This window comes from Bos indicus, chromosome 16, assembly GCF_029378745.1.
Source record: "Bos indicus isolate NIAB-ARS_2022 breed Sahiwal x Tharparkar chromosome 16, NIAB-ARS_B.indTharparkar_mat_pri_1.0, whole genome shotgun sequence".
Classification (NCBI taxonomy): domain Eukaryota; kingdom Metazoa; phylum Chordata; class Mammalia; order Artiodactyla; family Bovidae; genus Bos; species Bos indicus.
Genome location: NC_091775.1, coordinates 32,641,841 through 32,669,832, shown reverse-complemented (window position 1 = coordinate 32,669,832; position 27,992 = coordinate 32,641,841). Strand labels below are relative to the sequence as shown.

General features: G+C 46.1%; 1 protein-coding gene and 1 long non-coding RNA gene across 3 annotated transcripts in view; one reads left to right on the top strand and one right to left on the bottom strand.

Annotated features, from left to right (window-relative positions):
* KIF26B (kinesin family member 26B) overlaps positions 1–27,992 on the top strand; it is a 517,976-nt gene that overhangs the window by 365,212 nt on the left and 124,772 nt on the right. The window lies entirely within an intron of this gene.
* On the bottom strand, positions 279–26,109 carry LOC139176360 (uncharacterized). Its single transcript, XR_011560771.1, has 3 exons — positions 25,655–26,109; positions 12,958–13,108; positions 279–489 (listed from the first exon to the last, which is right to left on the bottom strand). It is a non-coding gene; the product is annotated as an uncharacterized lncRNA (long non-coding RNA).

Below are 27,992 nucleotides of genomic sequence, written 5' to 3'. Positions count from 1 at the left end.
CCTCCCTCGGAGGCGTGTGCTTCTCAGAGTGCGAGACGCCCATGACTCTGCCACGCTGGCACCAGTGGCCTGAACTTAGCGGAGGTCCATTTACCAGCTCATGCTTTTCTCACACCCTGATAGTCCACCACTATGAGGAACTGCATTCTTGTGCTGAGTCACTCAGCTGTGTCCAACTCTTCGAGACCCCAGGGGCTGTAGCCCATCTGTCCGTGGGATTTCCCAGGCATATTCCCAGGCAGAAATACCCGAGTGCATTGCCAGTTCCTTCTCCAGCATTCTTGTTGTTGTTGTTCAGTTGCTCAGTCGTGTCCAACTCTTTGCAACCCCATGGACTGCAGCATGCCAGGCTGCCCTGTCCTTCACCATCTCCCGAAACGTACTCAAGCTCATGTCCATCGAGTCAGTGATGCCATCCACCCATCTCGTCCTCTGTCATCCCCTTCTCATCCTGCCTTCTATCTTTCCCAGCATCAGCATTCTTCTTACCTATATGGAAAAATCCCTGTCAATTTATCTCTGTTGCACAATTTACATATTAACATTTCAAAGAAATACAGTGGAGTTTCATATAGAACATAAAGAATTGCCACTATTACATTTGAAGTATAAAAGTTTCATAGAATTGCCAAATTCTCAATTTGGCAATTTGGTAACTCAGTTATTTAACCTGGGGGTGGGGTGGGGCTGGGGTTTTTGAGGCCCAGTGAGGAGCAAGTCCAGCCCAGCCCCAATTCTCATCTTCAACCACCGAGGACTTCCTCAGGAGACCCGAAGACACCTTTTGTGGGTTCGTTTACAGTTACCCCCAGGAAAACTGAGGCCCTGAGGGAGCAGGAGATTTCCCAGTGCCCCCTGAGTTAAACCCAGGGGTCAGGACCTGTGAGACATTTTATTCCCTTCTGTTTCACGTGACCTTTAAAAACTTGAGTGGAGACAATAAAGTAACGGGACCATAAGGGCAGCAGAATGAACTGGGAACCAGTCACCTTCATCCTGTAGAGGACAGGCTTCCCTTTTCAGAATCTTGGTTGAGAGGGAAAGGGCAGTGATGGGCCAGGGTAGACACATAGCAAGTCAGGAGTGCCCCACCCTCCCCTCCTCTCATCCCACTGCCGTCTGTCTCCAGCAAGAACTTTCCTCCCTCACCCCACCAGGCCCTCCACCCAGAGTTATTGCTGGCTGCCAAGTGCTTCTTGAGGCAGAAGCTTTTCTGGAGACCACAGTGATGGACAGACTTGGGTAACTTCAGTGTACCTGGAGCTGAAGCACAGTACATACACACACAGGAAATATCTCAGAATCCCCAGCACCTAGAGTAATACTTGGCACACAGCAAATGTTTATTGAGCATCTTCTATGGCTCAGATGGTAAAGAATCTGCCTGCAGTGTGGAAGACCAGAGTTCGATTCCTGGGTCAGGAAGATCCCCTGGAGAAGGAAATGGCTACCTGCTCTAGTATTCTTGCGCGGAGAATTCCATGGACAGAGGAGCCTGGTGGACTACAGTCCATGGGGTCGCAGAGTCCGACATGACTGAGCTGGTAACATTTTCACTTTTCTATGTGTCAGGCCCTGTGCTGAGCACTAGGCTTGCCACGATGGACATACAGGCAGAATCCCTGCCCTGACAGCACTTACAGTCTCATCATTTTAATAGTCAGTCTTAGACATCTCACTGACTTGGACCAAGATGAAGGATGTTTGACTTAAGGAAAACTTGGAATCACAGACTTCAAGTAATTCTGTCTAACTTTCAAGTTATATAAAGAAGCTATAGTACTAAGTGGTTGTGTAGAGACATTCTTAATGAACAGATAAAGATGATTAGTGGATCAAAGCAGCTTAGTCCCTGTTTATATTTCATGGGTTTGACTTTATGTAAATGATATTTCTAATCTGTTTGAAAATGGTTCCTTCTCCTAAGTCAGTAAAATCTCTTCATGAAATTTGTTTGCACAATTAATTAACATCCATGTTTAAGGTTCATTTGTTAGTGTGTCACAGATTAATGTCAGAGCTCTTAGTGTTGGATTACAAGCTTCGAGAGCAAAGCGTATATTATCTGTTTAACTCACTCAGTATTTGGCTCTGCAGCCCCACCACGGGGGCATATATGCTTTCAAGGGTGAGAGTGGTGATAGTGACTGTTACATTGCTGCTGCTGCTACTGCTGCTGCTAAGTCGCTTCAGTCGTGTTCGACTCTGTGCGACCCCAGAGACGGCAGCCCACCAGCCTCCCCCATCCCTGGGATTCTCCAGGCAAGAACACTGGAGTGGGTTGCCATTTCCTTCTCCAATGCAGGAAAGTGAAAAGTGAAAGTGAAGTCGCTCAGTCGTGTCTGACTCTCAGCGACCCCATGGACTGCAGGCCACCAGGCTCCTCCGTCCATGGGATTTTCCAGGCAAGAGTACTGGAGTGGGGTGCCATTGCCTTCTCCGGACAGTTACATTAGGGATGGTTAATTCTCCTCTTCCTGGAAGAATTCCTGAAAGGAAATGCATGAAGCATGAAGGGAAAAGAGACCTTCTCTTCCTCCATGATTTCCAAGAATGCCTTGAAAGAATGGAATCACCAACTCTCTGCCTTTGTTCCCTCAAATATGCTTTGTGAATACAAGAAAACTCCTATAGGTGTGTGCTAGCAACAGGGAAGACTTCCCAGGTGGCTCAGTGGTAAAGAGCCCGTCTGCCAATGTAGGAGATGTTAAGAGATGCGGGTTCAATCCCTGAGTTGGGAAGATCCCCTGGAGGGGGGCATGGCAACCCACTCCAGTATTCTTGTCTGGAGAATTCCATGAACGAAGGAGCCTGGCGGGCTACAGTCCATGGGGTCGCAAAAGAGCCAGATATGACTGAGCAACGGAACAACAATAGCAGCAAGGGAACAGACTCTTTAGAATTTGAAAAGATCATAAAAATTGGATGAAAGAAACATGAAGAATTATGGAAAATTGAACTGGAACCAGGTTGAGGTGGGCTTGTCATACTCGGTTTGCTCAGTGAGTATCTGTAGACATACTGTGTTCCAGGTACTGCAGGAGGCACCACCGCTGGGGACAGTACACAGAAGCTGATGGGCTGCTCTGGGCCACATGCCTGCGAAGGGGAGAAGGGGTGTATATCCTGGTCTCCAGGGACCCCAGCCTCCTGTGAAAATGCTTGCCTGGCGTTCAGCCTCAGCCACCTCTCCTGAGCTACAAATGCTGTTTTCTTCTCCTGGGGACCCCCCTTTGCCTAGTTTCTGGGTAGAAGAAGAGTTGTGGTGCCCGTCATGCTGGATCCTGACCACCACTCATGCCCGTACATCTGTGCATTTCTGAAGCATTTCACTAAGATTTCTCTGTAGACAGTGCAGCCCCAAGGCAGGCAGTTCTGAGGAGTCCTCAGAGTTGTGGTTTAGAAACAGACTTACTTGTCTGGCTAGATTATTTTTCTTAGGGAATATAGGTGGGAGCCACTATTCTTCTTCACGTGCGAAGTTGCTTCAGTTGTGTCCTGCTCTGCGACCCTATGGACTGTAGTCTGCCAGGCTGCTCTGTCCATGGGTTTCTCCTTTCAAGAATACTGGAGTGGGTTGCCATTTCCTTCTCCAGAAAATCTTCCCAACTCAGGGATCAAACCTGTATCTTTTATGTTTCCTGCACTGGCAAGCAGTTTTTGTTTTGTTTTGTTTTGTTTTTTTACCACTAGTGCCACCTGGGAAGCCCTTCTTCCCAGAGCTTGATTTTCAGTCATCTGCCTCTTATTTAGCACTACTTTTCAAACTCTGTTACAGCATATTTTGACCCTATTTTTTAAAAATCTATGACAAACCTAGACAGTGTGTTAAAAGCAGAGATATCACCTTACTAACAAAGGTCCATGTAGTCAAAGCTGTGGTTTTTCCAGTAGTCATGTACGGATGTGAGAGTTGGACCTTAAAGAAGGCTGAGTGCTGAAGAATTGATGCTTTCGAACTGTGGTGCAGGAGAAGACTCTTGAGTGTCTCTTGGACTGCAAGGAGATCAAACCAGATCAATCCTAAAGTAAATCAACCCTGGATATTCATTGGAAGAACTGATACTGAAGCTCCAATAATTTGGCCACTTGATACGAAGAACTGATTTATTGGAAAAGACCCTGATGCTGGGAAAGATTGAAGTCAAAAAGAAAATGGGGGGTGGCAGAGGATGAGATAGTTAGAAAGCATCACCGACTCAAAGAACATAAATTTGCACAAACTCTGGGAGACAGTGGAGAACAGAGGAGCCTGGCGTGCTACAGTCCATGGGATCACAAGGAGTTGGATGTGACTTAGCAACTGAACAACAACAAAACATAAAGCATATTCTCTAAATAACATCTCCCCCTCTGCACACAAACACGCACTCACTCTCACTCACTGCTTGGCTCATGTTACCAGGTCCTATATTGTCTAGACTTAGTTTAATTCTAAACTTCCCCTTATTTGGTGTGTAGACTATAGGATAGAAAAAAATAAATGAACCATGTGTGGTTTTCAGTAGAGATTCTTTCCCTTTACAGATTTATTAACATTTTTAGAGCAGAAGTCATTCAATTACTAAGCCCTTGTGACACTGTAAGGAAGAAGAAGCCAAGATTCCCGTTCAGTTTATGTTCTGATTACAAGAGGATAACAATAAAACTGAAAATTTGATTAAAATTTTAAATAAGATCTTTTTTAAAGTTCTAACGAAGCTCTCATTCATTTGTTCAACAAGTAGAAGTGGCCAATATAGCTCTTGCTTGTTCAGGAAGTGATGCCAGGCAATACCAAGGAGAAAATTTCATGCCTTCCAACTCACCAAGGTCAGAGTTATTGAAATAGTATGCAAATGATAAAATTCATCATTTCTTCCTTTCCTCATCCTAAAACTTTACCAAAGCAAAGAGAAAAGATTTGAGTCAGCCTTTAACATTCATTTCCAGCGTCCTAATGTGATGGAAAATTTTGGATCTCACTGCTCACTCACCAGGGATTACTCTCCCCACTCCCTTAAACATGCCAGACAGTAGAAAGGAATCTAAGCTTTCTATTTTGGTGTGCTTTTGTGGGTTGGGGAGAAATAGACTGCCTAAATAAAACATGCTCATTCATCAGGATAGCTGGCTTGATAGCTTTGAAAATTGAATTGTTAGCTCTTCTGGGAAATAAACTCATGTGAACTTCCACTCCCTAATTACAGTTCTTTTCTATGCTCTGTTGGTTTTGGTTGAGTCGGCTAAGCTCCTGTAGTTAGTTTGGGTTTTTTTCTCCTTTCTTTCTTTCTTGTTTTGACCCCTTCTCCAACCTGTATCTCCAGAGAAAGGAGACTTGAAGAAAATGTCCTGACTCATTAATCTTTGCGGTTTCTTCACCATCACCACTCTGCCGTCCGCATCTCTCCTAGAGCCCGCCTTCCCTTGAGCATGCGTGGTATGCTGCTGCAATACCGGACCCCCAAGCTCAGGAACTGTGGGTGCCCTGCTGGGAGGGCCCCACTGGTCCTGGAGCCAACCTGAACGGCTAAGTAATGAGGCAGGACTTTTCTCTACAGCTGCTGCCATGTCATTCTTGAGTTTAGCAGGCTCATTCTTGCAAAGACAGAAAGTGTTGGGAAGATGTTCTCCTTTAAAGGCTACTGGACAGGAAAGTCATAGTAAACCACATGGAAAAGAAAGCATGAGGGCCATTTTTGTTCTTCATTATTGATATGACTGCCTTTAGGACGGCTGATCAAGTTGTATGGATATATTTTTCTGTTGGCTTCATTATTAAGTGCAGACAGAGAAGGGTAAGCAGCACATTTCAGTTTAATTACATCAGATTTCTGATAGGATGGCACATTAACATTATATATAGAACACTAATTTTCTGGTTTTCTTTGCCTGAAGTATCTACACAGAGCTAACTGCATGAAATGATTCATGGGTAAGCAGGGAGGAAGTTTGTACTCTTTCAGTGCCAGCTTACATAAAGAACACTCAAAAAATGTTGAGTATTTTATGGTAATTCTGTTTAGTACTAGGCATCCTAACTAGGCATTCAGTGCAGCGTAGGAACCATCCTGCATGATAGAGCTGTCATAAGAAGGCAAAAGCACCAACAACATCTGAAGGACAAGACCCTAGTGGGGCTTCCCTAGTGGCTTGGTGGTAAAGAATCCACCTGCCAGTACAGGAAACACAGGTTCGATCCCTGTTCCAGGAAGATCCTGCATGCCGGAGAGCAATGAAGCCTATGGGCCACAACTATTGAGCCTGTGCTCTAGAGCCCAGGAACCACAGCTGCTGAGCCCACAGTGCCGCAACTACTGAAGTCCACATGGCCAAGAACCCATGATCTGCAACAAGGGAGACCACCACAGTGAGAAGCCCAAGCACCTCAACTAGAGAGTGGCCCCAGTTCACCGCAAGCCCAAGCAGCAGTGAAACCCAGCACGGCCAAGAAGGACCCTGGTGGTCTTTGGCCCTGCTTACTCCTCGGCACTGAGTTGCCCTGGGAGGGTGATGCTGGGGAGAAGATGCTGCCTGGTGCTGGCACTCTGGCATTGTGCAAGTGCCAGCAGCATCTCCCCCTGAGAGGTTTTCCCAAAGACCATCTTGTCCAGTCCTCTCACTTTGCATATGAAAAAACTAAGGCCCAACAAGATGAAGTAACTTGTCAACCCATTTTTGTGGGAAAAGTCAGAAGTTTAAGCTTTGGAGTGTAAACGATTGTGAGTCGTGAAGACTTTAAGGCAGAATTGAGTGAGTAGTTCATTTTTTTACATTTTTTATTTATTTGACTGTACTGGGCCTTAGATGTGGCATGCAAGCTCTTGGTGGTGGCATGTGCGACCTAGTTCCCTGACCAGGGATCAGATCCAGGCCCCCTTCATTGCAAGCTCAGAGTGTCAGCCGCTGGATCACCAGGGAAGTCCCTGAGTGAGTGATTCTTAAACTTTCCCCAATTTTGTGACTTCAGCTTCGAGTCTGTGACTTTTTAAAGGAATTGAGATGATGGGAGAGGGGTGTGTGTGTATGTACACATATGCACACACTTGTGTGGCAGGAGGTAGAAGGTGATTTTTCTACGGGTTTTTTTTTAAAGGCTATAAACCTTTAGCATAATTGGAGGATGGGTGTGGGGCTTCTCAGAATACCTGTAATCCCTAATTAGCACCCTGACTTATGGAATGGAAACACAAGATAAAATAAGGGAATTCTCTCTGGAATAAATGCCACTTTCTCAATTAAACAAAGGGCAATAAGATGGATTGTAATGCCAAAATAAGGCTTTTGATCATTCTTTGTCCAAAAACCACATTTTAGTCAGGGTCAACTCAATTTAACAATTACTGATATTAAGAGTATGGGAAGCGTAGGTATGTTTTAAACTAACATTTCTAACGTCTTATCTTTCTATGTCTCTCTCTTGCTAATGGCCGAAAGAAAAGTTGATCATGATTTGCTATAATTATCCCATTAAAATAGGATTGATAGTAATGTTTTATATTAAAAAAAATGGTGAGTCCAAACTGCTGAGTTAATTAGAAAGGTGTCCTCTGTGCCTCAGAGGAGGAAATGCTATTCCTGCCTACTCAGTGACTGGCATAACAAAACATTTGAATTCCTTTCTCCTGCTTCATTGAGCTGAAATGTATCATTATGGAGGGGAAATCATTCCGATACATTCTTAAAAACAAAACATATTTTGCTTAGATTGTTAAATAGTTTCTGAAATAAAAATTGTCTAGCTTCTGAGAGGCACAACACTCCCTGTGTTCTTTCATAATCCTTTACAAGTTCAGTTTAGCTTTGTTCTGTAATGCTGTCTTCGTCTGTTCCAGCTACTATGACAAAAATACCATAGACTGAGTGGCTGAAACAACAAAAACGTGTTTCTCTCTCTTCTGAAGGCTGAGCAGTCCAAGGTCAAGGTTCTGGCAAGGCCTGTATCAGAGCGCTCTTCTTGATTTGCCCGCAGTCATTTCTTCACATGATACAGGGCAGAGAAAGACCACAAACAAGCTCTCTTGTCTCTTCTTATAAAGACACTAATCTCATTCATGAGGGCTCCACCCTAATGACCTAACCACCTCCCAAAGTCCCCGCCTCGAAATTCCATCACCTTGGGGGGTAGGATTTCATTACATGATATTGGGAGTGGGGGGGATGGGGGTGGGACACAAACATATCATCCACAAACCATGGCAGGGACAAAATTCCTTCCAAGTTTCTTTTCCTGTTCCCTTGGTCTTGCCTGTGTGTTCCACACTATAGCCAACTATTCATATAAAAATTTTGTCCATGTGCAGCTTAGTTGAGATCTCTTTACCACCAACAATGAATATCTGGTGGATTCATTAGTGGAGCAGTATACCAGCTGTAGTTAATCAGAGGTTTTGTTCTTACTGAAACCACTGATGATAAAATCATTTTGTTTCCAGTGCTAGCTTCTTAGGTTTGTAGGTTCAGTTCTGCACGTTCCGGAGTGTGAACTCACAACAGTATGCCTGCCAAGGGTAAGAGCACTCTTGCCTGCTCCATCGCTGTTCCCAGATAGCCCAACTTAATCCCTGGTCCCCTGCCCACCCCCAGAGCAGCACCACCTACACTGTGTTTATGACCCTTGTCTGTATCTGACAACTTACAGCATCGCTGTTGGGCTGGAGCAGCTCAGGCCAGCTTGGGCAAAAGGCAGAGGATTGAGACCATATAGTGAGTTTGGTTCAGCGGGTACAGGTGGAGAAGCTGCTGGGGGCCAGGCATGGCTCTCTGGAGGCTTATGTGTGTTGTGGCACGTGGGGGGATCATGGGACCAGGCAGTGTGGAATCAGTTAGCAAATTCCTAACCTACAACCATCATCATTAAGCAGTCTGCTCCTGGCTCTTTCTGACCCTCAAACAGTAAGGCCAGAGAGGTTGAAAGTGAAAGTGTTCGTCGCTCAGTCATGTCCTACTCTTTGTGATGCTATGGACTGTAACCCGCCAGGCTTCTCCGTCCTTGGGATTCTCCAGGCAAGAATACTGGAGTGGGTAGCCATTCCTTCTGTGGAATCTTTTGGGCTTTTTTTTCTTCAGCAGCCACCTGCCCCACCCCATCCCACCCCTTGAATTTGGGAAGGAGGACAAAGGGCCTTTGGGAATGTCTTACCCCATAAATGAGCTGAGGGACAGTTAACCCTGCCATTGTGAACCTGATCTATTCTGTGATTTGACTATTCTGAGAAAAGCATTTCACCATATTTGTATCAGAGGGTTTTCAGTGAAGGGTACAGTTTTAAAAACCTGATCAATAAAATACTGCCTGCACCGTGTTGTCAAGTAAAGCAGTTGTTTTTGTTTGTCAGTGCTGCTGCTGCTGCTGCTGCTAAGTCGCTTCAGTCGTGTCCGACTCTGTGCAACCGCACAGACGGCAGCCCACTAGGCTCCCCCATCCCTGGGATTCTCCAGGCAAGAATACTGGAGTGGGTTGCCATCCTTCTCCAGGGGATCTTCCTGACCCAGGGATCAAACCCAAGTGTCCTGCATTGGCAGGCAGGTTATTTACCATTGAGCCACCAGGGAAGTCCCATATAAAGCAGTGGAAAGCTAAAAATCATAGGAAATGGGGAGGTCAGAGAACAGGGATTGTTAATCTACCTTCAGCTACTTCATCCCGTATTCTATAGAATGTGGTAAAAATTAGCACCCTACAGGGGCCCCAAAGGACTCCAGGATTAAGAAAACACCAATCAGGCTACCACCAGCTACACTGTGCTGAAATCAGGCTATCCACTCTGGTTCCCAGTACAAGTGGCCAAAGCGTGGGCAAAAATGGCATCCAGCCTGGAATACTTGCTCTTGTCTGGAGGTTCTGCTGTTCTCTGCTCAACTTCTGCTTGGCTGGTTCCTTCCAAGCAGGAATGCCACTTCCTTGAGGAAGATTTCCCTGCTTAGGTGCCCCATTAGGGTGCTTTCATAGCACCCCAAGTTTCCCTTCATTGCATTCGTTACCCTATGGATAACTGATCTCCTTAATTCCGTGTTGAATGGTTCTCACTATTGGCTGTAAGCTTCCTGAGGGCAGGGCCACGTCTCTTTTGCCGCCTTTTGAATCCTACATATGTGCTCAGTAAATCGTAGGTGTATCATTCAGATCTTTCTAGAGAAGAACTAACAGGATGTGTGTGTGTGTGTGCGTGCGTGCGTGCGTGCGCGTGCAGAAGAAGGGATAGGAGAACACAGACAATCATGGAAGCTGGAAAGTCCAAAATGTATGGGAAGGCTGGCAGGTTGGAAACCCAGGGGAGACTCTGCTAGCAGAATTCTGTTTTCTTCCATGGAGGTTAGTTTTTTCCTATTAAGACCTTCAACTGTTTGGATGAGGTCCATTCATGTTATGGAGGGTAATCTGCTTTTCTCCAAGCCTGCTGACTTAAATGTCAATCTCATCTAAAAATACCTTCCAAGAAACATCTAATATAATGCTTGACCACATAAATATCTGGGTACTGTGGTTCAGCCAAATTGACATACAGAATTAGCTATCACAGGAGGTAAATGAAAGGATGATGGGAATCATGACCTGGGTCTCAGTTATGCATTGATGATCTGTGTGAGACTTATGGCTCACACGTCCTTTCATCCATATCATCTCCCTTGATCTTTCATACAGCTCTGGGAAGTGGGCAGTGTGGGAGAGGGGGCTGTGTTAGGCCCTGCTGATAGATGAAGTTCAGAGAAGGTAAGAGACGTCCCAGAGGTGTCACAGCTTTTCAGAGTGGATGGGAACACTCTCCAGCTTTGTTTTCAGTATTTATTTCTTGATCTTGCAACATATATTGGCCGTTTCTTCGTGCCACTGGAACACTGTTCTGAGAGTTTCACATGTATTAACTTGTTAAATCCTCATTACAAGTCTGTTGGAAGGATCTGATATAATCACCCCCATTTTACATCCAGAGAAGCTGAAACAGGTGTGAGAAAGCTGCCCAAGGTCATGTTGCCTGGTCGCGGTGGAACTGGGATATACAGGAGCCCCAGTTCTGGGACTTGTTCTCTGGACGGCTACGTGACGCCATCTCTCTGCACCCTTCACATGTAGGCATTTGGCTTCCAGAAGGGCGCAGTAAGCAAATGTCCCTGGCTCTCGTGTTGCAGCTGCATTTGCAGGGTAGTGAACACGGGGGGCGAGGCAGGGGCTTGGTCTCCCTCCTCTGCTGCCAGCTTCCCGCTGCTCTCCTCTCCCCTCATCATCTTAAAGAGCTCTGTTACTGTCCCTGTGGTGTTTTATCACCTGTATTAAAAGCTCTAATGGTCTGAGTTGCCTGTGTGGCTCCTGTTTCCATGCAGGAGTAGAAGTAAATTAATCTTCAGGGACTTCCCTGGTGGTCCAGTGGTTAAGTGAAATGCAGGGGATACAGGTTGGATCCCTAGTTAGGGAACTAAGATCCCACATGCAACTGGGCCTGCGTGTCGCAACTGAGACCTAATGCAGCCACACAAATATTTTTTAAAATACTGTGCTTAAAAAAAGAAAGTAAACGAAGATTCAAAATGATTTTTTAAAGGCGAAAACAAACCCACCAAGTGTCCTAAATTCCATGAGAGAAAAGGCCCTTGTACTCTAGCCCAGAATAGTGACAACTCTGAATCAGAGCTGGGTGGGACCTGGAGCTGACCTAACAGTGGATCCCATCCTAGACTGTAGTCAACCAAGTGGACAATTCAGTCCCATTAAAATTCTCTGTCTGGAACACCAGCTCAGTGACAATAGGGATGTTTGAATGTCAACTCTTGTTTCAGGAGGTATGTTGTGAGGATTTATTGAGCTGTGGTCTATGGAGACAGTGGAGAAGCAGTGCTCCCGGAACCCCTTTTGCTTGCCCTCCATGGCTGGCTTCTGCTCTTAATTTTCTCTCATGATGGATCACTCTATCCCCCTGTCCACACTCACCCCCTCTTCCTAATCTGGCTAAGCGCCTCCTTTTGTCAACATCCCGTATCTATTCCCCAAATCTGGTTTCTCTGGTGTTTTGCACCTTGTCCTACCCCTAAGCAAAGATTCTGCACATTAACCATTTACTGTTTTATGTTGCTCTCATTGACTTATGGGTATAATTTATCTCCTCCGCTGAGTGTTTAGTCTGTGAGAGTGGGGTCTTGGTTTATACCGCCTTCATATCCCCACAAATGTTTAGCCATATGCCAGGCAGATAGAGCTCCCTGAATTGAATGACATTAAAGTAAAGAGTATAACAGTCATTTGGTGATTATTTTTCCTGCTTTTGCCTACTCCATCCCTCATTCATTTATCCCTCATCCATCCATGCATGTGTCTGTGCATTGATTGGTTCATAAGACATGTGTGATGTACTTGCTATGTGCTAGTAACTTTGGGAATACACAGATGAGTTCAGAATGCTCTCTGTCCTTAAGAGTTCTAAAAATTGCTATTCAAAAGAGTTAAAAATCATTCTTTAGGTAGACAACTCAAACTAAAAATACCTATTATTGTTGTCATCACTCTGGCTTATCACGGCAGATAAAGCTGAAATTTGTGCAAGATAATTGGCTTCCTGGTGAGTTTTCTCCCTCTTTCCTTTTTTACTGAGCACACTATCATATTCCTAAAGTATTCAGATTACATTGTGATGACAGCTGATAGTGCAGCAGGCAAGGGATGATGTATCAATACTTCTGTTTCGTTTTTAACACTTTGATGTACTACCCATAATTCCCCTGCAATTAGTTCATATGAATGAATCATGGCGGCCTGCAGAGCATCTGTGTTCCTGCAGACTCTCTCTTAAGAGAACTCACATGTCCTGTACTGAGAGATAGAATTCCCCTGAACGTATGTGATAAGGAAGTTGTTGTCTTTGAGGTGGGCTGAAGCAAGGGGCTTTTCTTTTAAGGTTGTATAGAAAGCCGTCTACCCTTGGGGGTTATGCTCCTCCACCCCCTCTACATTCTCCTTCTGTTATCACGGAGGCAGACACTTCCTACCTTTCAAACTTTCCGTGTTACCTGGTTTCCTGTGAGATGCTCCTGTTAGGATATGAGACTGATTTCAGTGGTCAGTGTGATTCTGAAGTTATCTTGATAAATAAGTGTAGTTGAAGGTGGTACAGTCTGGAGTGGAGATGAGCGGAGGGACCTAAAGGAGAATGAGAGGGGTTTGTCTTAATTAGAAGTCTTTTTAGTTTCAAACAACTGTCAGAAACTTTTCTGACTAACACCTGAAACTTTTTAGTTTTAAGCTGTCAGAAGCGGGAAATGACTGGAGGGATGTTGGTGTTGGTGGACCCAGAGCAGGGAAAGTCAGGGAGGCCTGGGGCAGGGTTCACTGAGGCTCCAGGACTTTGTTTCTCTCTCTGCCTCTTAGCTGTGCTTTCTCCACATTTTGGCTTCAGTCTTCAGTTCAGACCAGCCTTTGCCCTCACATACCTGCTGACAGCTCTGAAGTCTATCTTACAGCTTCCACTAGCAGGCCCCACAGACTCCTCTCTTGCCCTGAAAATTCCAGAGAAGGGCTGGGGTTGGCCCCGATTGGGTGTGGGATGTAAATAAGTGTCTGTTCCCATCAGAACATCAGGGTTGGAGTGAGGAGAACATGTCCAAGGAGGAGACGATGCTGCCCCCAGAAAGGCTGAACAGACAAAGGAAAGCTATCCTCGGGATTCGCAGGAATCCCTTTAGTGAGCCTTTAGGAAAAAAGACTAATACAGGGGATGATGGGCCTCAAATTCAAATGCAACCTAATCAGTATTTACTGAGCTATTGAAATAAGGGTTTCTTTGGGAATTCATTTAGGGATTACTCATTTAGCAGTTTCTAAGGAAGAGTAGCATGCCTATGCAAGAGAGCTTAGAGAAAAGGTGGAGGACCAACCGCCTAGATGCAGGGCCAGCAGGTGATCACCTGCAACTTGTTAGACTCCTCTTGTGAAGAACAAGAATGGGTCCCAGACCAGCAGGGGGACTGAGCGTGGATTGTGCCAGCAGCTGTCCAAATTCTTCACCCCACTCCTGTCCAGCTGATCACATGGCTTCCCTTTCGAGTTGACCCTTGCCCTCAACTGAAAATCCAAAATATGCAGCTGGGGGCTGCCAGAGATTGCTCCTGTTCTCCGGCCCCACCTTCCCCCATTGGCCCCTTGAACCCAAGGAACAGTTTTCAGCACTGTGAGGAGGAACCTTCCTCTTGCTTCCAGGACTTCAGCCATGCTCCTGCATTTTCCTCCTTGACTCTTCATCTTTCTTGTTTGGGATTGAATTTGGGTGCTATTCTCTCCTAGAAGTTTCCCTTGGGCCTCCAAGCCTCATGCTGTCCTCACAGCAGCCCTGCGGGCCCCCAATTCAGTGTTTATTTTGCTGTGTTGGGTTTGGCCCACTTCCCCTCCCTGGAATCTCTGAAGGCAGGAACTTCATCTGACTGTGCCCATGCCTGGCGCTCCCTGCACACATAGGTGCTGGATAAACATTCATTCACTGAGGATCAGAAAGCAGAGAGCTGCGGGGACAGGGTGCCCACCATGTCACTGTCCTGCCTGCCCTCTCAGAGCGTTCAGGTTGAACGATTTCGGTCACCATTTACTTGCACAGCAACATAACAACTTGTGAAGGGTGCGTTTATTTGCAAGGCAAAATGCCTGACATTGTCACTCAGAAGACCTCAGTTCCAGGGTCTCACTTACCCAGGCTCAGGAAGAGGTGACAGGGGAGAGGGTTAGTTGTTGCATTTTGTGTCTAGGCGATGATGTCGTGTTACATAGGATGCTCTCAAATCTTTGACAGGAGTCGAGGCAGAATTCTTGTCAGATTATATAAGAGAAACAACTCATCATTCTGCTACACGTACTGGGATCTATTATGTATTTTCTTAAAGCCTTTGTGTGTGCTGGCTCATATTACTTAAATTGAAATTTAAGGAAATCTGCTTTTACTACCAAATGGACAGCAAGTAATGAGGGTTTTTGACTTGCTCTTGAGTAAGTCTGTTCTTTTCAATTAATATTTTCAACATTTTGGCTGCAGGTTTCATGCCACATTATATTAATATGTTACCGACATGCCAGGCCCCTTTGCAGTGCCTCCCTGTCTGTTCACCTGCCCTCCTCTCTGCCAGGGATGCTTGTCTCCCCATCATTTGTTGGCCTGGAAAAAGCCATTCTTCCCTCCAGGCCCAGCTCCCTCCTGCGTTACCTGCCATCTGCAGCCCCTCCCCTTTGTCGCACCTCCATGCACTGCGCATGTGGCTCCATGCAGACCGTGAATGTGGAAGCAATGGGTGTATCTTATTCATCCTTTTCTTTTCTGGTTTTTTTTTTTTTTTTTTTTTGGTGTTTATTCATTTGAAGACACATTAACACCCATTAAAGAGCTTTCCTTCTGCTAAGGCAGGAGAGACTTGTTGCACTACACATGTGATGCTGGGCCTGGAGACTCACTATTTTATTTCTTTCCTATGAAATAAAAATGTAGCTTATGCTATTACTTCATTTTAACTCTGCCATGATATTTGTTTTAAAACAAATCACTGGATATTAATCCTCTTATTATATTCTGTCCCTAATTCTATTAGAAGAACAAAGAGGGAATTTGGATTTGGGATTGCTTTCACAGAGCACAGAGGTTTTAAGCATCTCACTTGACTTCATGGGGGTTCTTGGGGACCCCATAGGTTTCTGGGAACAGAGAAGTGCAGACCTGACGAGCTGGCAGCCCCGCCCCACCCGAGGAGGTCTGACTGGGAATCTCAGGTTGTTACGCCCGCGGCCAGGTGTGCTGCCTCCCCTGGAGCCGTCCTTCCCTCCAGCTGCCAGCTCCCTCTCACCACCAAGCACTCCCCATCCCTTCAGAGCTTTCTTTAGACGGTGGTGACAGACAGACCAGGTCTCCACCCAGGCAACCTCCCCCAGACTCCTCTGTGCTCTGGAGAGGACAGATTCTGGACTTCAGGGTCTCACCTTCAGAATCACAGCCCCCAAGGGAAGCCTGGCCCAGGAATGATCAGGCTGTAGCTTCTGGTCCCATGGGAAGTCTGGTTCATAGCAGCCTGCACAGATGTGATGTATGGTGGCCCCAGTCCCTTTAGGGGAAACCAAAGACCTTGGTTGGCGGGGCGGGCAAGTGCTGCCCCCAGAGGCTGGTCACCCAGTACCCAGTGCTGGGAATCGTTCTAGCTCATGGCAGCTGTTTACCATGAGGGGCATCAGGAAGACAGGAGGCAGTGCTGAAACCCAACAGCACAGAGCTATTTCCAGCTTGATCTTGGCCTGTTAATAATGAAACAGCAATGATGTAGGCACAGGCTGACAGTGCGGGCGTGGTGGAGGAGGAGGTGGACATGTGGGGAACAGCCTGAGCGGCTGCAGATACAGAAAGAAGCCATGTGGCGTGTGGAACGCTCCCCTTCGGGGGAGAAGAGCAGACCTGGAATGAGAAAGGCAGGGTCATGTGCACAGGCAAACCAAGTGAGTGAAATGCTTTCACATCGATAACTAAGGGGCGGGTGTGTGCACTGTGGGGAGAACTACTTGACCCATTCTCTGGGATTCTGACTCAGCATCGGTTTTTGAATCCCAGCTAAAAAGGGAGTAGCATTCTCATCTCCAATGTAATAATAATTTAGCTAATCCTTACATGGTGCTAAGTGCTGAGTACTGTTCTCAGTGTTTTGCAAACATTAGCTCATTTACATACATGATACACACAGTACACTTACATGTACTAACTCGTTTAGGTACATAGTACATACACTAACTCATTTGTATACATAGTACACTTACATGCTGTCTTAGTCCATTGGGGCTGCCATAACAGAATGCCATAGCCTGCATGGCTTAAGTAATGTTGGCTTCTCACAGTTCGCTGATGAAGATGCTGGCAGATCTGGTGTCTGGTGAGAGCCTGCTTCCAGGTGCATAGATGACCATCTCCTCGCTATGTCCTAACATGGTAGAAAGCATTAGGGAGCTCTCTGGAGCCTCTTTTGTAAGGGCACTAATCCCACTTATGAGGGCCGCCATCCTCACGACCTAAACACCTCACAAAGGCTGTACCTCCAAACACCGTCACACTGGGGGTTAAGTTTCAACGTATGAATTCTGAGGGACTCAAAGTTTCAGTACCTAACACACATGTTAGCTCATGTTAGACATGTATGATTTACGTACATCATATACTTACATGCATTAGCTAATTTAAAGAATCTATTTTACTGATGAGCAACAGGCACAGAGAGTCACATGCCTGGGGTCAAGCAGGTCAACTCTGGCTCCAGTCTTAGCTCCTGCTGGCTCTGCTTGCAGCTCCTGCTGCCTGTGATGGTGTAATTAGGATCAGCAGCATATCAGTGTGCATCTTACCAACTACTGCACACACAGCGTTTCGTCAGCCCACCAGACCCTCTCAACAGACCTACAGAGCATTTTACAAGTGAGGCAGAAACCAAGGTTTCCTAGTCATGGAGGGATTTAGTGGGGATGTGGAGACTTGTCCAGCTCTGCAGCCTCATCCTTGTGTGTGGCCCGTGCTTCACAGCACCCCTCCGGCTGTTTCTCCTGGGGCCAGTGTGGTCACTGCTGCACACCTGGAGGCTCATGGGGCAACCTGAGGGACCGCATCCCATGGACAACTTAGTTCTCTCTGCCGCAGTTGGCCATGAATCCACCTTCCAGCCGTGTGAGTGGCCACCTTTAAGAACAAAGCCCAGAGGTGAGGCAGGGCGGAGGAGTTGAGGAGGCAAGGGTCGAGGGTGGGGTGTCAGGGATCCTACAGAGAGGATGAGATGTGAGAGGGTAACTTGGTTTGTGACTTTAACCTTTTGCACTTAGTATGACAGACTTTTTGAAAAGCATAACCTGGTGGCAAAAAAAATGGCAATTTTTAGGTTTTACCCTTACAATAGGAATGAGCTGGGGTGGCCTCGGCCTGCAGTGGCTTGAAGTAGAGCTTTGGTTCCTGGCCAGAGGTTGAGGCCAGGTCATGGTATGAGAGCACAGAGGACTGACTGCTAGACCAGTGGTCAGTGACAGGGGCCCCAGCCCATCAGTTTTGCAGGAAAAGAATTCCCACAAACGTGGAAAGTAGTGAAGCAAGAGGAGCATTTTCCCTGTCTGTGCTCCTTGTGTGTACACTTATCCAGTTAGTTATGTTGCCTTATTGGTCAAACTTCCCCGTCCAACAGCAAATTCCTTGTGAGAATTGAGAAAATCATCGCCTTGGCCATCTTGGCATCTGCTGCCTTCCCTCCTCCCAGCACAGGAGCTGGTGCTTAGTGCTTGTGTGTTCAGGGAATGAATGTGAGCTTATAAGCAATGGATTCTGAAAAGAGCCTATTAAAAGCGGAAATCAACAAAATTCAAATGCTTTGAGTCAAATGCCTTGAGTCAAATGCCACTTTTTCCAAAGATCCTGCCACTTCCACCCCAACGTGCAAAGTTGAACCTGTCCTTACTCCTTCTCACCCTCCAGCATTCTTCCCAGGACCTTCCCACAGGTTCCTGCTTTCTCTCCTGGTCAGTGCATCCTTCCGTTTCTGCCCCTTCTTTAATGTGTCCCCCAACAGCAGAATTATGTATCTGAACTCCAAGTGTGATCATTAAACTTAATTACACTTTGTTGTTGTTGTATTGGAGTTTCAGCATCAGTTCTTCCAGTCAATATTCAGGCTTTATTTCCTTAAGGATTGACTGGTTTGATCTCCTTGCTGTCCAAGGGACTCTCAAAGAAGAGTCTTCTCTGTTGAGGTCCTTTAATGGACTGGAACCTGGTGGTTTGGAGTTGACTGATAAGAAAGTAAAGGAGAGAGAAAGAGGCTGATATTCCTTGGTTTACACAGAAAGCCAATAAACCCCCTGCATGGGGCTTGCTCTGTTCATGGAGGCCTCAGGCACCCTCTCGATGGGGTTAAGGCACAGAGCGCCTTCTGGAGAGGGTCTTAGAAGCTCGGGCAGGAAAGTGAACTCAGAGAGCCTCTGTACTCCAGGGAATCAGCCTGAAAAAGAGAGAGAGAGAGAGAGAGAGAGAAAGAAAGAAAGAGAAAGAAAGACATGGGGACCAGATCTCTGATGGAGCAGAGGTGTTTTATTCAACATTGTGTGAGTATTTATACTGTCTTACAAGGCAGCTATTTTCAGCAGAGATAAAATCAAAACTTACAAGTTATCAAGGAAACATGAGGTCATCCATATGAAAGAGAGAGGGTTGTAAAATAATCACTTTTACCATATGGTTCATAAGAAGGAAGAGGGTACTTATCACTGTATAGAAAAACTAATGAAGGAAATGCCTGGATTCCTCAGCCCCCAGGAGAGGCTTGCCTCTCCTCTTAATTCCTGAGTATTCAGGAATTAATAAGGAACAGAGAATTCCTGACAGCACACAGGAAGCCTCCTGTTAAGTGCTTCCTGACACTTCTCCAGCATCATAATTACACTGGACTATGTTAAACATTTGAGCAAGTCACGCGAGGCTCTGCACAATCCAATCCCAATAGATGGGTCAGACTCCTGCCTTCGCTGCTATTCCCAAATGCCACCACCTGCGCAGCAGCCACACTGAAGCCTCAGTGTCCACTGAGGGACGTGTTTGTGTCCTGGAGTCTTTGTACCTCTTCTTTCTGCTTGAGTGAGCTTCCCCCCATCCTCGGTCACACGAACTGCTCATCCCCTCCACCCCTCATCCCCAGGCAGTGGGCTTGCACTTCCCTCCTGTCTCTGCTGGGACTGCTTTCTGCCTCTCTTTCTTCTTCTATGCTGAGACCTCCTCCAGGGCAGAGGCTGGTCACCATTGCATTTCCTCCTCCCAGCACAGTGCTGGAGTTGCTTCCCTTTTCCTTTTTTTCCTTAAATGTTATTGATTGATTAGCTGTGCAGAGTCTTTGTTGCTGCACTGGTTTCCTCTAGTTGCGCTGAGCAGGGGCTGCTCTCTAGTTATGGTGCACGGGCTTCTCACTGAGGTGGCTTCTCTTGGTGCAGAGCATGGGTTCTAGGGTGTGCAAGCTTCAGGAGTTTCAGTTCCTGGGCTCTGGAACACAGGCTCAATAGTTGTGGCTCCTGGGCTCTAGAGCACAGGCTCAATAGTTGTGGTACTCAGGCTTAGTTGCTCCTCTGCACATGGGATCTTCCTGGACCAGGGATTGACCCATGTCTCCTGCATTGGCAGGCAGATTCTTTACCACTGAGCCACCAGGGATGACCCCTCTCCGCACTCCCCGGCCCTTTTAAATGTGAGCAGCAGACAGCATTTTGAAAGCATGGGATTAAGTCTTGTCTGCAGGACTCAGAAAGATAGGAAAAGGCCCACTTCAACTGTGCGTCTTTAGATGAGACATCCACAAGGCTTTTTCAACAAAACCCAGACCTCAAGATACACATAGGTCCCCTCCCATTGGGGCACAGGTCACAGACTCCAGGAAATGATCTCCTTTCCAAAATAACATTATAAAGAACAAAATTTGAATGCCAACAGTTTTTGGAGTTCACTGTGGTGAAATACTATACTAATTCAGACATCACTGTGAAGGCTGTGGAGAATGACAGACCTCGGCAAGCCATTTGCACGGTGTTCCTTCTTTAAGATTTTTTTTTTTTTTTTAGTTATTTGGCTGCTCTGGGTCTTCGCTGTTGCTCATGGGTTTTCTCTAGCTATGGTGAGTGGGGGCTATTCTCCATTGTAGTGCGCAGGCTCCTCACTGTGGTGGTTTCTCTTGTTTGGAGCACAGGCTCTAGGCACATGGGCTCAGTAGTCTCAGCTCACAGGCTCCAGAGCACAGACTCAGTAGCTGTGGTGCATGGGTTTAGTTACCCCACAACATGTGGAATCTTCCCTGACCGGGGATCAAACCCATCTCCCTTGTACTGGCCAGCGGATTCTTTACCACTGCACCACCAGGAAAGTCCCACAGTGTTCCTTATCCATTAAGGTTTTTGCTCAGGTGAAACATTAAGGGCATGACATCAGTTCTGCCAACAGTCTTGCACCTCTGAAACAGATCTACGTAGACAAAGGAGGTAATTTTCTTTGCCTCTATGGCCCTGCTTTAAAGATGCTCGGTGTTAGTTCTTGCAGGTTATTTTTGCAGTGCCCACAGGAAGTTATCGAGCCCTTTTCACATGACGCATGAAACATGTAAGTTGGCTGTGGAGCCTCTTTTCAATTCAGCTTTACCCCACTTGCTCCCGACCCCCCGCTTCCAGGTAGCTCCTCCACCCTAAGAGCCCCGCGTTCTGCCCATCAACTTGCATTCCTTCAGGGTCCTGGAGGTTAAAGGCATGTTAGATGACAATTGTGCACCCTGTACAAAATATTTTCTGAAATAAGATAGAATATAAGTGAGTGAATGAATGAATGAATGACTACCAAACAAATAAATACAATTGCTTGTGCTAAGATGTAAACAAAAAAAAAGGAAAAAAAAAATTAAGGGCAAGAGTAATGATTCTTTCTCTTCCCCACAAAGCGGAAGCTTTCAAGTGCAACATACTGCTGTCTAAAACTTGCTTCTGTGGCCACACTTGAGCCAAGAGCACAAGGTCAAAGCTAACGTGGCTGTGCTGTGCCCGTCCCCCCCTCCATATTCCTTGTCCTCAGAGCGCATAGCCCTGCCCCCCCAGCCAGAGCACAGGGTCAGAAATAGCAAATGATGATTGATCAGGTGCCTCCTGTCTTCAGACACAGTCAGCGTTTACTGTCTCTGTGGACCAGACTGTAGAAATAAGCAGACCCATAAAGACCTGCAATTACTATTTCCCCGGAGATATCCCAGATGCTGCTGGGTAGACGGCAGCATGGCAGCGCGCTTCCTGCTCCTGATTTATTCCATCCTGGAAGAGCTTTCCTTACATGGGCTTCTCTTTAGAAGTGACTGCTTTTGGCTTTTCAGGAGCTGTTTCAGGTGTTCTTATTTGGCCACCCTTTCAGTGTCCAGCGGTGCACGGGCCTGTGCCCTGGAGTCCTGCCTTCCCAATGGTGGAGAGGCAGACTTGCCTTCTCCAGTTCCGTTCCCACCCAGAGCTCGCTTCTTCCTTGCCCTCCTCAGGATCTGCTGAGTAGGTCTGGTGGGAGAGAGATGCTGGCTCGAAGGGACTCTCCCACCCCCAACCAGATGTTGCATTTTATTGTGACCTCCAGGGCGTACAGGGATGACTGGTAGCAAGAATACAAGTTTGGGATGGGAGGGCTCTCTTACATTCTTCAAACCAAACCACACTGATCATTCAGTGGTCCACCATGACAAACTCTGAAAAAAAATGGCCGATTTGCTGAATGGTTCTCACTAGCTGAGCTCTGCAGAATTTGGGGCTGTTAGGTAGCCGGATCTCAGGACCAAACTCTCCTTTAAATACTAAGAGTGCAAGCAGGATGAGGTTGTGTGGGAGCACGATGCTGTCTCTGTTCTCTGTTGTCATTCTCTGTTCGAGTTTTCATCTAAATTACCAGTCTCGGGTTAAGAATTCAAAGGGGAAAAGGGCTCTCAAAGTCTTGTTTGAAAGGCTTGAAGGCATGTGAAACATCGCATGGTTGTAGGCATTTCCCTTGCTGTGTGCAATGGCATGAAAGGGAACAGGGAGCTAGAGGGAGCGTTTACTGACTCGCTGCAGGTGTGGACCAGCATCATCACACTCTGGCCCTGGGGTCACACGGTCTCCTGGGGGTTCCTAAAAAAAAGTTCTTAAAAGAAACTGAAGGCATGGAGAACTCATTCATTTTGTGTTTTCAGTTGTAGGTTTTGACTCATCACTCAGTGTCACAGCATGGATGTGGGGAAAAGAGTTTCATGGTCTCTGAGGCTTTAAGATTCGTTGTGCTTTATCCAAGCTGTGCTTTTCGATTGAGCCAGTATAAGAGAAATGATTTTTTTGTTTATTGGAATATAATTACTTTACAGTATTGTGTTAGTTTCTGCTGTACAATGAAGTGAATCAGCTATATGTATACCTGTATCCCCTTCTTTTGAGCCTCCCACACCACATCCCACCCCACTAGGTCATCACAGAGCACAGGGCCAAGCTTCCTCTGCTACACAGCAGCTTCCCATTTGCTATCTATTTACACATGATAGTGTATATATGGAGAAGGCAATGGCACCCCACTCCAGTACTCTTGCCTGGAAAATCCCATGGACGGAGGAGCCTGGTAGGCTGCAGTCCATGGGGTTGCTAAGAGTTGGACATGACTGAGTGACTTCACTTTTCACTTTCATTTATTGGAGAAGGAAATGGCAACCCACTCCAATGTTTTTCCCTGGAGAATCCCAGGGACGGGGGAGCCTGGTGGGCTGCCGTCTATGGGGTCGCACAGAGTCGGACACGACTGAAGCGACTTAGTAGCAGCAGTGTATATATATTAGTGCTACTCTCAATTCGGCCCGCCCTCTCCTTCCTCCTCTGTGTCCACAAGCCAGTTCTAAGGATTTTAAAACTGAAGATAAGGTTCTGTGATTTTCCTACTCTGAGCCAGAGGAAGTTAGATGTTATTACCAGGTTTAAAATGAGGAAGATGATTGGTTTTGCTTCATGCTCACTGGGCTAAGATGAGAAATAGGTTTAAAGGGCATTATGAGAGTTTGGTTGGGTGTGAAGAATATTCCTTATAATCAGTGAATAAATGTTGTGTTAGGCTATCAGGGAAGGTGTGGCGCTTTATCACTGGGAATTGAGTCTGGTTTTTGGTCCTAGAGGATTAAGGAAATAACCACTTAAGTTCTTGTTCTTTTTCTGTATATTATTCACTCTGCTTTATATCGACTCTCTTCCCAAAGTATCCCATGTGTGAACGCTCAGTCATTTCAGTTGTGTCTGAGTCTTTGCAACCCTATGGACTGTAGCCCTCCAGGCTCTCCTGTGCATGGGATTCTCCAGGCAAGAATACTGGACTGGGTTGCCATTCTCTGTCCTCCAAGGGATCTTCCAGAACCAGGAATCGAATCCGTGTCTCCTGTGTCTCCTACATTGCAGGCAGATTCTTTATCCCTGAGCCACTGGGGAAGCCCTCAAAAGTATCCCACTGGGCCTTAGGGAAACTTTGCCTCAGACAAAATGAAGAATCCAGCTAGGGGCTTCTTGCATGGTCAAGAGTTCTTTTTATCTTTTCCTGAGCACTTTTTCAGTTCAATTCAGTTGATCAGTCATGTTCAACTCTTTGCGACCCTGTGGACCGCAGCACACCAGGTTTCCCTGTCCCTTACCAACTCCTGGAGCTTGATCAAACTCATGTCCATCGAGTCGGTGATGCCATCCAACCATCTTATCCTCTGTTGTCCCCTTCTCCTCCTGCCTTCAATCTTTCCCAGCATCAAGGTCTTTTCCATGGGTCAGTTCTAATGATCAACTATCTTTCCCTTGAGGCAAAGTTAGGAGTTAAATAGGGACAGATGTGTGTGTTTGTTTTTTTAATCACTTCTTTTTTTCTCTTAAATATTATTATTTTTTATTGTTTATTTTTTGGCTGTTCTGGGTCTTGGTTACTGTGTACGGACTTTATTTGGGGGCTACTCTGCATTTCAGCAAGTGGGCTTCTCATCGTGGTAGTTTCTCTTATAGAGCACAGGCTCTAGGACATGAGAGCTTCGGTAGTTACTGCTTGCAGACTCTAAAGAGCACAGACTCAGTAGTTGCGGTGCACAGGCTTAGTCGCTCTGTGGCATGTGGGACTTTTCTGGACCTGGGATTGAACCTGTATCTCCTTCATTGGCGAAGTGGACTGCTAACCCCTGGACCACCAGAGAAGTCCCCAGACAGATGGTTTTAATTTCCACTTTATAGATGAGAAAATTAGAATGAAAGGATGTCAAGTGGTAATTCCACACAGGTTTGAAACTTCAGCATCATTTTTGTTTCTTCTACATATGACCCATCACCAAATTCTGCTAAATTTCCCCATGTAATGTTATCTGCACCTGATGCTTTCTCTTCACATCCACTGTCCCCCTTTAAGGCTATCATCACGCCATGCCTGGACCATTATATTGGTTTCTTGCATCCCCTTTCAGAGGCCAGTTTTGCCTCCTCCTCGATGCCTTCCCTGAGTTTTGGAATCTTGGGAATATGAATCTACCTTTGTTCACTTGGCAGTTCCCATGTGTTGCAGGCAGAGAGCCAAGGAGGCACTGGGATGCTTGTGGTAGGAAATGTTTCTCAGAGATTTGCTAACATGCTGTGCCCCTTGTGCCTTGATACTAACTCACAGCAGTGCTCAGTATTGGCTTCCGGTCTATGGACCTCTGTTTATGTTAGACACACAGTTGCATGAATCTATATTTCTCCCCCAGGGTTACACAGTCACTAAATGTCAGGTCACAAAAGTCAGGGAAAGCTCAAACTGAAATGTTTTGTTTTCCCAGAATGAGGATTCACTGATTTTGCTGCAGACTGGGGATTGAGGCAACCTGTTCATACTTGTAATTTCATGGTCACGTTTCACAAAAATTACAAGTCATTTTTAGCCTCTTAGTTACATCTAAAATTTTAAAACCTATCATGTTAATATATATCAGTTAGAATGATAATACTGCCTGCTTTATTACTCACATTTTCATAGTTTGAAGTAATTGCATTACATCCTATCTGGTTTCCCTCATGCCCCCTTCTCCGGTTGGGTTGTAAGTCTCTCAGTGACAAAGAACTGTGCTTGTTTATGTGTTCAGGTATTAATAAGACATTAGTAAGTGCCCATCACGTGGAAAGCCCTGTACCTACCTGTGGTCCTAGAGGAGTTGTGTTGCTTGATATCAGCAATGCACCAGGCCAGGGAGGTGATGGCATTGGGACTAAAGGGGCTTCTGCTCCCAGCTCCCACATGTGTCTACACCAGGACACTGCACTGCTTCCAAGTAAACATGTTGACTGAGAGATCAACATGTGTGAAGTTATTTGATCCGTAGATCGAGGTGCAGGTAAGTCCGATTTCCAGTGAATAGAGCCTCTCTGTCCTGCCATCTGTGTTCTTCCTCCCCACGTGAGAAAGTGGTCAGAGGCTTTGCAGCGTGCACTGCTCTGTACTCATCGGCTCTTCTTGAGAGTTGCTTGTCCATTAGCTTTGACTTCCTTTTGTCGGGCTCTCTAAACACTTCCTGTAACGGAATTAATGAAGCCTTTCTCTTGATTTTAGAAAAATAAGCAGGGGCTTAGGAGAGGCATCATTCTGACATGCTCTCTGTGTACACAATGGAGTCTCTAGTATGGCCTCTGCCTCTCAAAGTCTTGTGTTCTGTTTGGTCCGAGGTTACCAGGGTGTCTCCCGTGTATTTACACGGATTCCATTGTGAGCCTCCAGATCCCACGCTGTAAGGACGCCCATTCTTACTGCCCTTGATAGACGCAGGAAAATTATTTCCTGGTGAGAATCAGGTGCTTGTAAAAGCCAGTCTCTCAGAGAGGAATCTACCGTCAAAAGGGCTAATCATCCAAATGACAGATACGCATGGCTGGCTTCCCTCTTTATGCTACCTTGATTGAGATGAGAGGAGTGTGCTTCTGGCCTTGGCAATGGAGGATTCTGTGGGAACAACATCCTCAGGGAATAGCTTTTCTCTGTTAAGTATGACAAGTATGGCAAATGCACGCAGAGCTGAGATCTCTTGGCTGCAAGGCCAAGGGCCTGCTTCCCTGCTCCAGAAGACAGGCCCTCTTCCTGTAGGAGTGCTTCATCCTGGGGCAGGTGGGATTTAGTTACTTTTTGTCATTCGGCCTGGAATGTTGCATATCGGCCTTTCACAGACACCTGGCTGTGGCTCCCACGGCAGGAGTCACTTTTGGAAACGGAAGGAGATAGACGACATTTTTGGACACCAAGAGTGCCAAGGTTCTGGGGTTTCATCACTTGCTTTGCTCCTGGCTTTTCATGGGAACAGAGGGGCTGTCTGACCAGGGAGTCAGTTTTGAGGGTGAGGTCCTGAAAAGGAGGCTGGGCACACTTCTGTTCTCAGGCATGAGCTCCTATACGCTGAGACCTCAGCCATCTCTAAGTGCACAGAGGACCCTCTCACTGGCCCAAAGCGCAGAAACAGTCTGCCATCCTGCCTCTCCTGCACCTGTCACCATCCCTGGGACAAATGGGGATGTTGTTGGGAATTCTCTCTGAAGAGTCGTTCTCAGACAGAACCACAGAAACAGGATGCGGGTTAGTGGTTGCCAGGGAGTTAGAAGAGGAGAAATCCCGGATGGCTCAGCAGGTAAAGAATCAGCCTGCAGTGAAGGAGACACAGAAGACATAGGCTCCATCCCTGGGTGGGGAAGATCCCCTGGAGGAGGGCATGGCAACCCACTCCAGTATTCTTGCCTGTAGAATCCCACGGACAAAGCAGCCTGGCGGGCAACAGTCCAAAGGGTGACAAAAAAGTCGGACATGACTGAGTAACTACTCAGTGTACACACACACACACAGTAAACAGATGTAGGGTTTCTTTGGGGACGGTAGAAGTATTCTGGGATTAGATAGCGATGATGGTTGTGCAATATTGTAAATTATATATTTTTTTAAAAATCCACTGATTTGTCCTGGATAAGATGGAAAATTTTATGTTATATGAATTTTATCTCAAAAAAAATAGAAATAAAAATTTAAAACTAAAATATTCAATATATTCAATAAATATAAATATTCAATAAATATTCAATATTATCCTCAGAAGGAATCATCCTAGTAACACCCTTCCTTACTTCTCACATTCATCCCAATTCTCACGTTCTATTGCTCACGTTTATTTCGAGATATGTCACATACGTGGGCTTCCCTGGTGGCTCAGACAGTAAAGAATCTGCCAGTAATGCAGGTGATCCAGGTTTGATCCCTGGGTCAATAAAATACCCTGGAGGAGGGAGTGAACACTCCAGTATTCTTGCCTGGAGAATTTCATGGACAGAGGAGGCTGGCAGGCTATAGTCCATGGGGTCACAAAGAGCCAGATTCAACTGAGCAACTAACACACATGTCACATACCTATATTACATGTTTGTTTTTATTTACTGTGATCCTATGAAATGCCTATCTGATGAAAAGTAATCAAGTTATAAGGCCTTTTAGTGGCTCAGATAT